We start from the raw sequence: 13,730 nt of genomic DNA on the forward strand, positions 1-13,730 counted from the left end.
AAGTCTAGCCAACTGCCCCAACCACCCCTCCCCCATGCACCTGCTTCTGTAAATTTGTTTCTGCATCTACTACCTTGCCTGACGTCACTCTGGTCCAACTAGCGAAGCATGGACCTGGAAGAAGTAGCCCATAAAAGCCTTGTGAAACTCTTCTTCTGGGCTCAGACTCTGGAGATCGATCTCCTCTGAGCCCGCCAGCGTAATAAACCTGAGTTTTCCAACTCTCCATGTGCTCGCTTGGTTTCTCACAGGGTAAAAGAGCTGCTGGAGCTAGTACGCTACAGCCACAGGGCTGTTGCCAGAGCTGATGTGCTGCAGCACAGGGCTGCTGGGTAGCTGCCGTAACACCTCCCAGAGGCACACTTCCTGAACTGCTTTGCTTTTCCTTTTCTTTTCTTCTCTTCTTCTTCTTCTTCTTTTTTTTTTTTTTTTGTCTTACCCAGTCAGGAAGTTTTTCTTCCGCTATTGGAACCCTAGGGTCTTCTGTCAGCATTCAGCAAGTTTTCTGGGTGGATAGCTCCACATGTAGATATATTTTTGATAAATTTGTGGGAGTAGGTGAGTCTCATAGCCTACTCCTCCTCCACCATCTTTTTCTCCTTCAATAGAAATGTTTTCATTTTCATGTTTTGACTCCTTGATCGTTGTTTATGGCAGCCAGAATCTGTTTGTAATTTAAACTTGAATTCATACATTCTTAATGAGATAATGTCACCCCCAAGGGGTCAAAAACTTGTTCCTAGAAAGTGAAAAAAAATCTTAGATTTTACAGTGGCTTGGGACTCTTCAAAGTTCAACCCTACCTGACAAAGTCTTATTCCTTAGTATTTAATTTCTCTTTAGGGAAATGACAATTTAAAAAAGGTTAGAAAATGCTGGCTTAAAGTATAGGTAATGTAGTTGTGCAGCAGAGTAACCTCAGGGAATTATATGATATGACAATGCCAACTTCAAATTTTTGTATTTTACTTGTTAGTGTGTCAAAAGCACTTCACAGAGAACCTGGTGGACATTAAAAGTGAAATGCTAGAGCTTGATGTTAGAAGTTGTTTTTCTCTTGGAGGGTAGCTAAACAGCTTAAAGAAGAGAAAAAGGTAATAAAGGGATATCTCTGTGGTTTATGAGCTTAATGAGTAAGGTCATCAGACTCAGTCCTTAATAAAAATGTGCGTGTGTGCATGTGTGTCTGTCATATACATGTATTTGTTTCTTCAATCTGTCTTTCATTTATTGTGAAATATTATTCTTCACACCAAACAACCACAATTTAACACAAAAGTGAATTTTTCTCCACATCAAAGTTGACACCTAAATTATTATTTTAATTGAAATTGTGTTCCTTTCACTGCTAAGCACATTGATAAAATGCTATAGATAAGAGATTCTCATATAACAGTCTTTATCTTAAATGAGTTGACACTTACTCATTCTGAAAATAATTAGCCAGAACAACTTTTACTATGTTTGCTTCTAGTCCTTTCTCAATGTTAAGGAAAAAATTTGAAGGAATGAGGGATTTGGGAGAGGAAGCTAACACAGTGCAAAGGAAAATGTTTACTTTCTTTTTTTAGAATTAAAAAGTTTTTGTTTTTTTTTACTTTCGGACTTCTCAAAGACATTCATATGCTAAATTATAATGAGCTGCTTCAAGTGGCAAGCTTATTTGAGGACAGAATTCTTTATTCTTAGAGCACCAATTAACATTTGAAGGTAGCAGCCTACAATATTATAATGGAAATGATGTTAAAACTATTTTCTTGTTATTAGCACTTAGAGTAATACATGTAGCATACAACACAGAGCATAACAGTAAGTTTTCACTGATTTTTTTGTTGAATGAATGAATGGTAAATAAAACTATATCAAGTTATTGAAATGTGTTTAAAATAAAAATATCAGGATAGTTAAATATTTTAAAATTTTGTGTTGAGAAGCGATATTGTGCAATTGCTTAAGAAATTTCACTTTCGTCAGGTGTATTCCCAGGTATTTGATTTTGGGGGGTGAAAATTTAAAAGGTATTGTATTTTTTTATTCCTTTTCTAATATTTCATTGTTAGTATACAGAAAAGCGACTGATTTCTGAATGTTAAACTTATATCCTGCTACTTTGCTGAATTTGTTGATCAGTTCAAGTAGTTTTTGGATTGAGTCCTTGAGGCATTTCATGGCATCTGCATACAGTGAGAGTTTTACCACTTCTCTTCCTATTTGGATGCCTTCTATTTCTTTTGTTTGTGCAATTGCTATGGCTAGGATTCCCAGCAATATGTTGAATAAGAGTGGTGAGAGTGGGCATCCATGCCTTGTTCCAGATTTTAGGGGAAGGCTTTCAGCTTTTTCCATGGAGTATTATATTTACTGTGAGTTTGTGGGAAATGGCTTTAATTATGTTATGTTCCCTCTATACCCACTTAGGTAACAGTTTTGGTAAAGGACTTATATGCTGAGAACTATAAAACAGTATTCAAGGAAATTAAAGAGGATGCAAAGAAATGGAAAGATATTCCATGCTCTTGGTTTGGAAGAATTAATATCATAAAAATGGCCAAACTACTCAAAGCAATCTACAGACTCAATGCAATCCCTATCAAATTACCCATAACATTTTTCACAGAAAGAGAACAAACAATCCAAACATTTATATGGAACCACAAAAGACCCAGAATTGCCAAAGCAATTCTGAGGAATAAAAACCAAGCAGGAGGCATCAGTCTCCCAGACTTCAGGCAATATTACAAAGCCACAGCAAGATAGTGTGGTGCTGGTACCAAAACAGACAGACGGACCAATGGAACAGAATAGAGAACCCAGAAATAAACCGAGACACCTATGATCAAGTAATCTTTGACAAAAGAGGCAAGAACATAAAAATGGGAAAAAGACAGTCTTTTCAGCAAGTCGTGCTGGGAAACCTGGACAGCGGCATGCACATCAATGGAACTAGAACACATCCTCACACCATGCACCAAAATAAGCTCAAAACGGCTGAAAGACTTAACTATAGGACAAGACACCATCAAACTCCTGGAAGAGAACATAGGCAAAACATTCTCTGACATCAACCTTACAAATGTTTTCTTAGGTAGGTCTCCCAAGGCAACAGAAACAAAAGCAAAAATAAACTAATGGGACCTAAGCAAACTGACAAGCTTTTGCACAGCAAAGTAAACCAAAAAGACAACAAAAAGACAACTTACAGAATGGGAAAAAATACTTTCAAATGATGGAACTGACAAGGGCCTAATCTCTAAAATACACAAGCAGCATATACAACTCAACACCAAAAAGGCAACAATCCAATGGAAAAATTGGCAAAAGACCTGAATAGACATTTCTGCAAGGAAGATAAACAGATGGCCAATAAACATTTGAGACAATGCTCAACATCACTGATTATTAGAGAAATGCAAATCAAAAGTGCCATGAGATACCACCTCACACTAGTCAGAATGGGCATCATTAAGAAGTCCACAAATAACAAATGCTGGAGGGGGTGTGGATAAAAGAGAGCCCTCATGCACTGTTGGTGGGAATGTAAGCTGGTACAACCACTATGGAGAATAGTATGGAGGTACCTTGGAAATCTATACACAAAACTATAATATGACCCAGCAATCCCACTCTTGGGCATATATCCAGACAACTCTTTCCTTAAAAAACCACATGGATCCACATGTTCATTGCAGCACTATTCCCAACAGTGAAGGCATGGAAGCAACCCAAATGTCAATCAACAGATGATTGGATTAGGAAGAAGTGGTATATATACACAATGGAATACTACTCGGCCATAAAAAGGAACCAAATAATGCCATTTAGAGCAACATGGATGGAACTAGAGACTCTCATATTGAGTGAAGTCAGAAAGCAAAAGATAAAAACCATATGATATCACTTATATCTGGAATCTAATATACAACACAAATGAACCTTTTCACAGAAAAGAAAATCATGGACTTCATTAATAGGCTTGTGGCTGCCAAGGGGGAAGGGGAGGGGGAGGGAGTTGGGTGGATTGGGAGCTTGTGGTTAATAGGTGCACACCATTGCCTTTGGGATGGATTAGCAATGAGATCCTGCTATGTAGCACTGGGAACTATTTCTAGTCACTTACGATGGAGCATGATAATGTGAGTAAATAGAATGTGTACATGTATGTGTAAGTGGGTCACCATGCTATACAGTAGAAAAAAAAACTGTATCGGGGATATAACAATTAAAAAATAAAAATAGAAAATGCAAATAATGATAATAATATGTGCAAAAAATAAAAAAAAGAGAACTTCACTTCAAGGTAGACTGAGTAATAAAGGCTATTTCAAGGATTATATATGTTTGAAACAGTATTATGTCATCAAGTTTTCTTAATGAGATAAAAATGGTGATTTATAGAATGGTTAGAGTTGCCATATGCTTCTTGTTATAGTAGTATTTTTATAACTTAGCTGTAGGCATGGTGGATGTTCCTAGGAGGCATGCTGGGAGAGGGAACATACTGAAATCTACTGGGGAGAGACAGAGACTGGAAAAGTGCTGGTAACCAATAGGAAGTGGCCAGAACTTCAAATCACCAAATCCAATAGGAATGCAGAGACTCCTCATTGTCCAAAGGTCTGAATGGCTGGGAAATAGCTCCTAGCAGCTCTTGGAGTCAGATGAATGTCCAAATTATATTTAGGTTTTTTGGAAGTGGAGCATAGTCAGGTCTTCTAGCTAAATGGGCTATAAATTCATAGTCCAGACTATAGTCTTGGTAGGAATCTAGAGTGGAGACCAGGAATCAAAAATCTGAAAGTCATCAAAGTAACCTGGCTATACTCTGCAGGAGGAAGGTAGAGGTTAGAGCTACCACGTTTTTCAGTCACTTATTTAGGCAAGTTTTTTCCTGGGAACACTCATGGTGGAAAGTGGCAAGCTAATTCCATGTCTCCTCCATCCATTGACCAGGGCTTTCAGGAATAACTATGTTTAAAATATTTTTTACATATATTGGTTGAAAGACATATTAATAATTATGATTGACATTTATTCAGGGTTTACAGTGTGTCAGGCTCTAAGTCTAATTCTCGCAACAACATTGTGCAACAAATATTATAATTATTCTCATTTTATGGATGAGAATGCTGAAGAACATAAAGGTTAATTGACTGGTTTAAAGTTAACACAAATAGTAAGTAGTGGGGCTGAGATTCAACTAGGTTCATCCAGTTCCAGAGGCCATTATGCTCATTTACATTCCTAGAATTTAAAATGGTGGCACTTTGGCTGAATCTAGCCCACAAGACTCATTACATTATACTTTTTTTTGTCTTGCCCATAGCATGACGAAGTTCCTGGGTAAGGGATCAAACTTGCATCATAGCAATGATCCAAGCCACTACAGTGACAATTCCAGATCATAACTCACTGGGAATATAAGGGGAACGCCCATTATGCTATACTTGAACAATGATTTTTTTTTTCATTTCTCAAAGTTTTATTGAAGAATAGTTGATTTACAATGCTGTGATAATTTCCATTGTACAACAAATGATTCAGTTACACAGGCATGCACAACCATTCTTTCATATTCTTTCCCCTATGGATTTCATAGAGGATATTCAGTAGAGTTCCCCATGCTATACAGAAGGTCCCAGGTGGCCAGTCATTCCATATACCACAGTGTGCATATTCCAATCCCAAAACCTTTGTCCTTCCCTCCATGCCACCAACCTATCCCCTTTGGTACATAAGTTTGCTTAAAAGTCGGTAAATTTGTAAGTTTTTTACATGTTTTAGTGATTAAGCTCTTGTCAGTTCCATCATTTGATACTATTTTCTCCCACTTTGTAGGATGCCTTTTTTTTTTAAAATGGTTTCCTATCCTGTGCAAAAGCTTGTCAGTTTGCTTAGGTCCCATTAGTTTATTTTTGCTTTTGTTTCTGTTGCCTTGGGAGACCTACCTAAGAAAACATTTGTAAGGTTGATGTCAGAGAATGTTTTGCCTATGTTCTCTTCCAGGAGTTTGATGGTGTCTTGTCCTATAGTTAAGTCTTTCAGCCGTTTTGAGCTTATTTTGGTGCATGGTGTGAGGATGTGTTCTAGTTCCATTGATGTGCATGCCGCTGTCCAGGTTTCCCAGCACGACTTGCTGAAAAGACTGTCTTTTTCCCATTTTTATGTTCTTGCCTCTTTTGTCAAAGATTACTTGATCATAGGTGTCTCGGTTTATTTCTGGGTTCTCTATTCTGTTCCATTGGTCCGTCTGTCTGTTTTGGTACCAGCACCACACTATCTTGCTGTGGCTTTGTAATATTGCCTGAAGTCTGGGAGACTGATGCCTCCTGCTTGGTTTTTATTCCTCAGAATTGCTTTGGCAATTCTGGGTCTTTTGTGGTTCCATATAAATGTTTGGATTGTTTGTTCTCTTTCTGTGAAAAATGTTATGGGTAATTTGATAGGGATTGCATTGAGTCTGTAGATTGCTTTGAGTAGTTTGGCCATTTTTATGGTATTACTTTTTCGAACTCAGCAGTATGGAATGTCTTTCCATTTCTTTCCATCTTCTTTAATTTCTTTGATTAATGTTTTGTAGTTCTCAGCATAAAAGACTTTCAACTCCTTGGTCAGGTGTATTCCAAGATATTTGATTTTTTGAGGTATAATTTTAAACGGCATTGTATTTTTGTATTCCTTTTCTGACATTTCATTGTTAATATACAGAAATGTGACCGATTTTTGAATGTTAGTCTTGTATCCTACTACTTTGCTGAATTTGTTGATCAGTTCAAGTAGTTTTTTGGTTGAGTCCTTGGGGTTTTCTATATATAGTGTCATGTCATCTGCATACAGTGACAGTTTTACCACTTCTCTTCCTATTTGGATGCCTTTAATTTCTTTTTTTTTTTTTTTTGTCTGATTGCTGTGGCTAGGACTTCCAATATTATGTTGAATGACAGTGGAGAGAGTGGGCATTCTTGTCTTTTTCCACATTTTATTGGAGAGGCTTTCAGCTTTTCTCCATTGAGTATTATATTTACTGTGGGTTCATCATAAATGGCTTTGACTATGTTAAGCTATGTTCCCTCTATACCCACTTTGGTGAGAGCTTTGATCATGAATGGATGTTGGACTTTGTCAAATGCTTTTACTGGATCTATTGAGATGATCATGTGGTTTTTTACTTTTCTTTTGTTAATGTGATGTATGACATTGATTGACCCATGCTTTTGAACCTGGGATAAATCCCACCTGTTCTTGCTTTATGATATTTTTAATATGTTTTTGGATTCCATTGGCTAAAATTTTGTGTTGAGAATTTTTGAGTCTAAATTCATCAAAGATATTGGCCTATAGTTTTCATTTTTGGTGATATCTTTGTCTGGTTTTGGAACTAGGGTGACGGTGCATCATAGAATTTCTTTGGGACATTTCCTTTTTCTTCAAACTTTGGAAAAAGTTTAAGAAGGATGGGTATCAGTTACCCATTGTACATTTGGTAGAATTCTCCTGTGAAGCCATCTGTTCCTGGACTTTTATTTTCAGGGGGTGTTTTTACTATATATTGAATTTCATTTCTAGTGATCAGTCTGTTCATTTGGTCTGTTTCTTCTTGATTCAGTTCTACCAGTCTGTAAGTCTCTAGAATGTTGTCCATTTCTTGTAGGTTGTCAAATTTGTTAGCATACAATTGTTCATAGTATTTTTGCATGATTTTATGTATTTCTGTAGTATCCATTGTGACTTCTCCTTTTTCATTTCTTATTTTGTTTGTTTGGGTTTTTTCTCTCCTCTTTTTGGTAAGTCTAGCAAGGTTTTTCAATTTTGTTTATCTTTTCAAAGAACCAGCTCTTGGTTTGATTGTTTTTTATTCTCTTATTTTTTTGAATCTCTATTTTATTGATTTCCTCTTTGATCTTTATGATTTCCTTCCTTCTCCTGACTCTAGGTCTTGTTTTTTTTTGTTTGTTTGTTTGTTTGTTTGTTTTAATTCATTTAGGTGGTGGGTTAAGTTGTCAAGTTTAGATTTTTCTTCTTTTTTGAGGAAGGCCTCTATTGCTAGGAATTCCCCTCTGAACACTGCTTTTGAGTCATCCCAAAGATTATGAGAGGTTGTGTCTTAATTATCATATTTCTTGAAGTATTGTTTAATTTCCTTCTTGATATCCTCATTGACCCACTGGTTTTTTAGTAGCATGTTATGTAGTCTCCATGTAGTCACTTTTTTCTCATTTGTTTTCCTGTGGTTGATTTCTAGTTTCATGCCATTGTGGTCAGTGAAGAAATAATTAAAATAATTTCTATACTCTTAAATTTGTTGAGGTTAGCTTTGTGCCCCAGTATGTGATCAAGTCTTGAGAGTCTTCCATGTGCACTTGAGAAGAATGTATATCCTGATTTTTTGGATGTAATGTCCTGAAGATGTCAAATAAGTCTAACTTTTTTATTGTTTCCCTTAGGATCTTTGTTGCTATATTCATTTTCTGTCTAGAGGATCTGTCCGTTGATTTGAATGGGGTGTTAAAATCTCCTACTCTTATTGTATACCCATCCATTTCTCCTTTTATGTCTGTTAGTATTTGTTGTAGGTATCTGGGTGCTCCTATATTAGGGGCATATATCTTGATGATTGTAATATCCTCTTTTGAATGGATCCTTTAACCATTAAATAGTGTCCTTCTTTGTCTTTCTTTGTGGCCTTCATTTTAAAGTCTATTTTGTCTGATATGAGTATTGAAAATCCTGCTTTCCTGTCTCATCCATTGGCATGAAATATCTTTTCCCATGCCCTCACTTCCAATCTATATGTGACTTTTGCCCTAAGGTGTTTCTTTTGCTTTTTTATCCAATGTGCCACTCTGTGTCTTTTGATTGGACTATTCAGTCCATTGGCATTTAAGGTGATTATTGATAGATATGTATTTACTGCCATTTTAAACCTTGTTTTTCAGTTGATTCTATGTTTCTCTTTTCTTCTTTTGGATGGATGGTTTCCATTTATTTTATGCTTGAGTACTTTTCTTTTCATTTTTCGTGAATTTTATATTGGGCTTTGATGTGTGGTTGCCCAGTTTTTTAAGTATGTTAACTCCTTCCTATATCTGCTTGCTTTGGCCTGATAGTCATATAGGCTGAAACATATCATTTAAATAAAAAAAATAATCTATATTTTCTAACTTCCATTCCCCTCATTGTATGACTATTATGTCTCTTTTTTAAACATCTTTATATTTAGATTGGTATACTGGCTTATTAAGTGACTGCTTTCCAATTGTGGTTTTCTACATTCTAGTTCTTCTATTTTTTTTTTAATTTAGAGAAGCCCTTTCAGTACATCTTTTAGAATGGGTTTAGTATTGCTGTACTCTTTTAGCTTTTGTTTGTTGGAGATATTCTTTATTCCCCTTTCTATTTTAAATGATAGTCTTGCTGGATAGGGTTAGGGTTAGGGTTAGGGTTAGGGTTAGGGTTAGGGTTAGGGTTAGGGTTAGGGTATTCTAGGTTGCATGTTTTTTCCTTTCAGCACTTTAAATGTATCTTGCCACTCCCTTCTGCCCCGTAGTGTTTCTGTAGAGAAATCAGCTGATAGCCTCATTGGGGTTCCCTTATAATTAACGCTTTGCTCTTCTCTTGCTGCCTTTAGAATCCTCTCTTTATTTTTAACTTTTGCCATTTTTATTATAATATGTCTTGGTGTGGGCCTATTTGGGTTCAACTTTTTTGGGGCCCTCTGTGCTTCCTGTATCTTGATATCTGTTTCCTTTAGATTTGGAATGTTTTCAGCCCTAATTTCTTCAAATATATTTTCAATCCCCCCTTTTTTTTCTTCTCCTTATAGTATCCCTATTATATGTAGATTAGCCTGCATCATATTATCCCATATTTCTCTTATATTGCTTTCATGTTTTTTCATTTGGTTTTCTGTCTGCTGTCCTGCTTGGGTGATTTCTATTATTCTCTTTTCCACATCACTAATTCATTCCTCTGCATTATTCATTCTGCTCTTTATTGTGTTTAGCTCAGTCTTTATCTCTGCAAATGAATTTTCAATTTTTTGGGGCTCCTCCTAATATTTTCTAGTTCCTTTCTAAAGGAATCTGCATTACTGTTCATATCCTCTCTTAATTCCTTCAGTATTTTCATTATCTCCTTTTTGGACTCAAAGACTGCCAGAGGGCAAAGGCCTATTTCATTGTTGACTGCTTTAGGTGAATTCTCCTGTTGCTTTAATTAGAAATGGTTTCTGAACTTCTTCATCTTGCTTGTGTTTTTTTCTTTTTCTGTGAATTTGGGGAAGCCAAACCATGGTCTTGTAATGCTATTTCTATGCAAGAATACACATTTGTACTTTGGATGGGAGGGCTTACTATTTATTTTTGGTGTGGAAGTTTGAATCTTTGCTGTCTCTTTCCTTGGTGTGAGCAGGCTATTATCCCCAGGATGCTCAGTGTGTTTTCAGGGAGAAGGAGGCAATGGGCAGGGCCAGCAGTCAGTGCCTGGTCATTGGGTTTTCAACAGAAGCAAAGACTTGCAGGAAGGTGGCACAGGCTACTCCTACTTGCAGGATTCTGGGAGGTGATAATGAGCTCTAGGAGAATCTGCAAGGTGACTAGAGCATTTGGCATTAGCAGCAGCAGAGTATGTGAGTTCCCATGGGGATTAAAGTAACAACAGCTTGTGTTTGATTGCAATGCCCTCCTCTGAGGTGATTGGAACCACAGGTGATGCCTGTTCAGGGACCCCTAGAGGGAGTGGGCCATTACAATCTCTAGCGTCAGTGATAACTGTGGTGGTTTGCCTCTGCCACCTGTAGACCATGCATGAAGCAATCTGTCTCACTTGGGCCACATATGAAGTGCTGCAGAGGCTGATCCTAGTTGTAGGATCCTGGGAAGTGACAGAGATCAGGCATGTGGGTACTTCCCAGAATATTCAGCAGTGACAGCAGCAGGTCTGGCGTGTTCCCAAGGGTGTAAGAGCACCCACAGGTGGTGTTCCATCACAATGTCCTCCTCTGTGGTGCCCTTGAAGTTACTGGGGCTATGAGTGGTGCCTGTTCACTGACCTCTAGTGGTGTCGGGCCACTCTCACCTCTGGAGCCAGAGATAACTATGGTGGTTTGCCCCTGCCTCCTGTTGGCCATGCAAGAAGCACCTCGTCCTGCTTAGCCCCCACAGGATGTGCTGCCCAAGGCACTCTTAGTTGTAGGTTCCTGGGAAGAGACAGTGATCAAGCATCTGGGCACTGCCCAGAACATTTGGCTGTGGCAGCTGCAGGGCAGGTGTGCTCATGGAGGAGTGAGAGAAACATCATGTGATGTTCTGTTGTAATGTCCTTCTCTGTGGTGCCCTCTGAGGTGGTTGGGGCTGCATATGATTTTTGTTCAAGTATCCCCAGTGGCCATGGGCCATTCCCACCTCTGGATTCAGGTTTAACTGTGGTGGTTTGCTCCTGTCACCTGCAGGCCTGGTCTGTGGCAGGGTAGCAAGTGGTTTCCCACAGCTGGAGGCGCCTGGTCTGCAATGAGTTAGCAAGTGGCCTCTGGCTGTGGGGGAGGCTGTGCCAGAGATGCCTGGTCCACCGTGGGCTAGCAAGCAGCTTCTGGCTGCAGGGGGATGCACTGGGGATGCTCCACTCTCTGCAAGCTGGCAGGCACACATGCAAGCTTGGCCCACACCTCCTCCTCTTGTCCTCCCCAACAATGGCACCTTGCATCTCCTGCAGGTACAGACCTTCTCCTAGGTTCCCTCTGCCATGGCTTTAAACTCCCCAGCCCTTAGCATACCAGTCCTCTGCCCATGGCTCACTGCTCCTTTACATTCCCTAGCCATTTCCTGGAGACAGATCTCCGGAGCCTAAGTCTCAGTGCCCAGCCCCCACCCAAGCGTCTCAGGCTGTGGTGTCCAGGCCGGTGGTTCAGATGATCTGTGCATCTCTCAATCTTTTCTGTTCTCAGACCTGCTGCTGCACTTTTCTTGGCGCTTTGAGGTCCCTCCAACTTGGATGATCTTTCCATCAGTTAGGTGGCTTCCCAGGGTGTGGGTTCTTTTTCTCCTTCACACCTCCCTCTCTGGAATGCTAGCGTAGTACTGATTCCTTTTCTCTCTCTCTCTCTTTTTTTTTCTTTTGTTCTACCCAGTTATGTAGAGTTTCTTGCCCTTTTTGGAGGTTTAAGTTCTTCTACCAGCATTCATTTGATGTTCTGTGTAAGTTGTTTTGCATGTAGATGTGTTTGTTTGTTTGTTTTTTTTGATGTATTTGTGGGAGAGGGTGAACTTGACCTCTTACTCTTCTGCTGTCTCGCTCTGCCACTCTGAAATTCAAATTTAAATATGTATCTCGTATTCTACCTGGAACCCTTAGGTGTAGTTAACAAACATTTGGTGTAATTATCACCTACACTCTCTTCCTTAGGGTTCTTTTGATATCTCTATGACATTTGCCATTTCAGAAGACTCTTCTAAGTTATAGGAGTTTTGCCTACCTTTATAAATATTTTTTTCAAAAAAGGCAGTCCAAAATGGCAATGCAGGAAGATGCTGAACTAACCTCCTCCCACATAAATACTGAATCTACACCTTCATATAAAATAACAGCCTTCTGATAACTGAAAACTAGCTGACAAGCTCATTCATGTTTTGCAAACAAGAAAATGGTCACATCAAGGCAGATAAGCAAGGCTAAGACACAATATTGCCATAAAACTTACCTCTAGCATGATTACTCACAATTGGAGGAAACTTACAAATCTGGAACATCACTATAAGCGAGGAGTGAAGGGTTTGTACTACACATCAGACATCTTAACTTTTAAGACATGCATTTGGAAGATAAGCCTGCAAAACATCTGGCTTTGAAAACCAATAGGGCCAATGTCCATAAGATGCAAAGGGCTGTAGTGAGCTGAGAAACATCTCTTAAAGATCTAACACACAGACTCACTTGCTGCAGGGCCAAGTGCAAAAGCAGTTGTTTATAAAGTACCTAGACTTTGAAATAAATTAATTTGCTAATCTTAAAGCATCAGCCTGAGGGGCTGGGAACTATTGAGATATACTCTGGGGATGGAGGTGCATGTGGGTACCATCTTTTTTTTTAAATTTTATTAGAATACAGTTGACTGACAAAGTTGTGTTAATTTCAGGCATAAAGTAAATCAGTTATATATATATGCATATATCCATTCCTTTTCAGATTATTTTTTCATATATGTTATTACACAGTATCGAGTAAATTTCCCTGTGCTATACTGTATGTCCTTGTTAGCTATTTTATATATAGTGGTGTGTAAATACACATATTTTTTCTTTAACTCAAGAGCATTTTTCCTTCTGTGGGGTACCATTTTCACATTGCCTTTACAACTGGAAGCTATTGAGATTCCCTCTTTTGGGACACTGACAGGTCTTGGCACACCCTTACCAACTGGTATCTATTAAAAATAAACAGTTGTTAAGGGTGTGCTAAGACCTGTCAGTGTCCCAAAAGAGGGAATCTCACTCAGCATTTAGAATCAGACTAATTGGAAGCCAGAACCTCAGGCAGCAGCTTTTAAAGGATGCAAATTAGTTGCTGTGTAGCACTGGGAACTATGTCTGGTCACTTATGATGGAGCATGATAATGTGAGAAAAAAGAATGTATACATGTATGTATAACTGGGTCACCATGCTGTACAGTAGAAAATCGACAGAACACTGTAAGCCAGGTATAGTGGGAAAAAATAAAAATTATATAAAATAATAAACAG

At 38.4% G+C, this 13,730-nt stretch overlaps 1 long non-coding RNA gene across 1 annotated transcript in view; it reads right to left on the reverse strand.

Moving 5' to 3' along the window:
• Positions 386 to 13,730, reverse strand: part of LOC110257736 — a 43,136-nt gene continuing 29,791 nt past the window's right edge. Inside the window, exon 2 of the long non-coding RNA XR_002340676.1 lies at positions 386 to 739. This is a non-coding gene — a long non-coding RNA (uncharacterized LOC110257736). The remainder of the gene's footprint in view (positions 740 to 13,730) is intronic.

This window comes from Sus scrofa, chromosome X, assembly GCF_000003025.6.
Source record: "Sus scrofa isolate TJ Tabasco breed Duroc chromosome X, Sscrofa11.1, whole genome shotgun sequence".
Lineage (NCBI taxonomy): Eukaryota > Metazoa > Chordata > Mammalia > Artiodactyla > Suidae > Sus > Sus scrofa.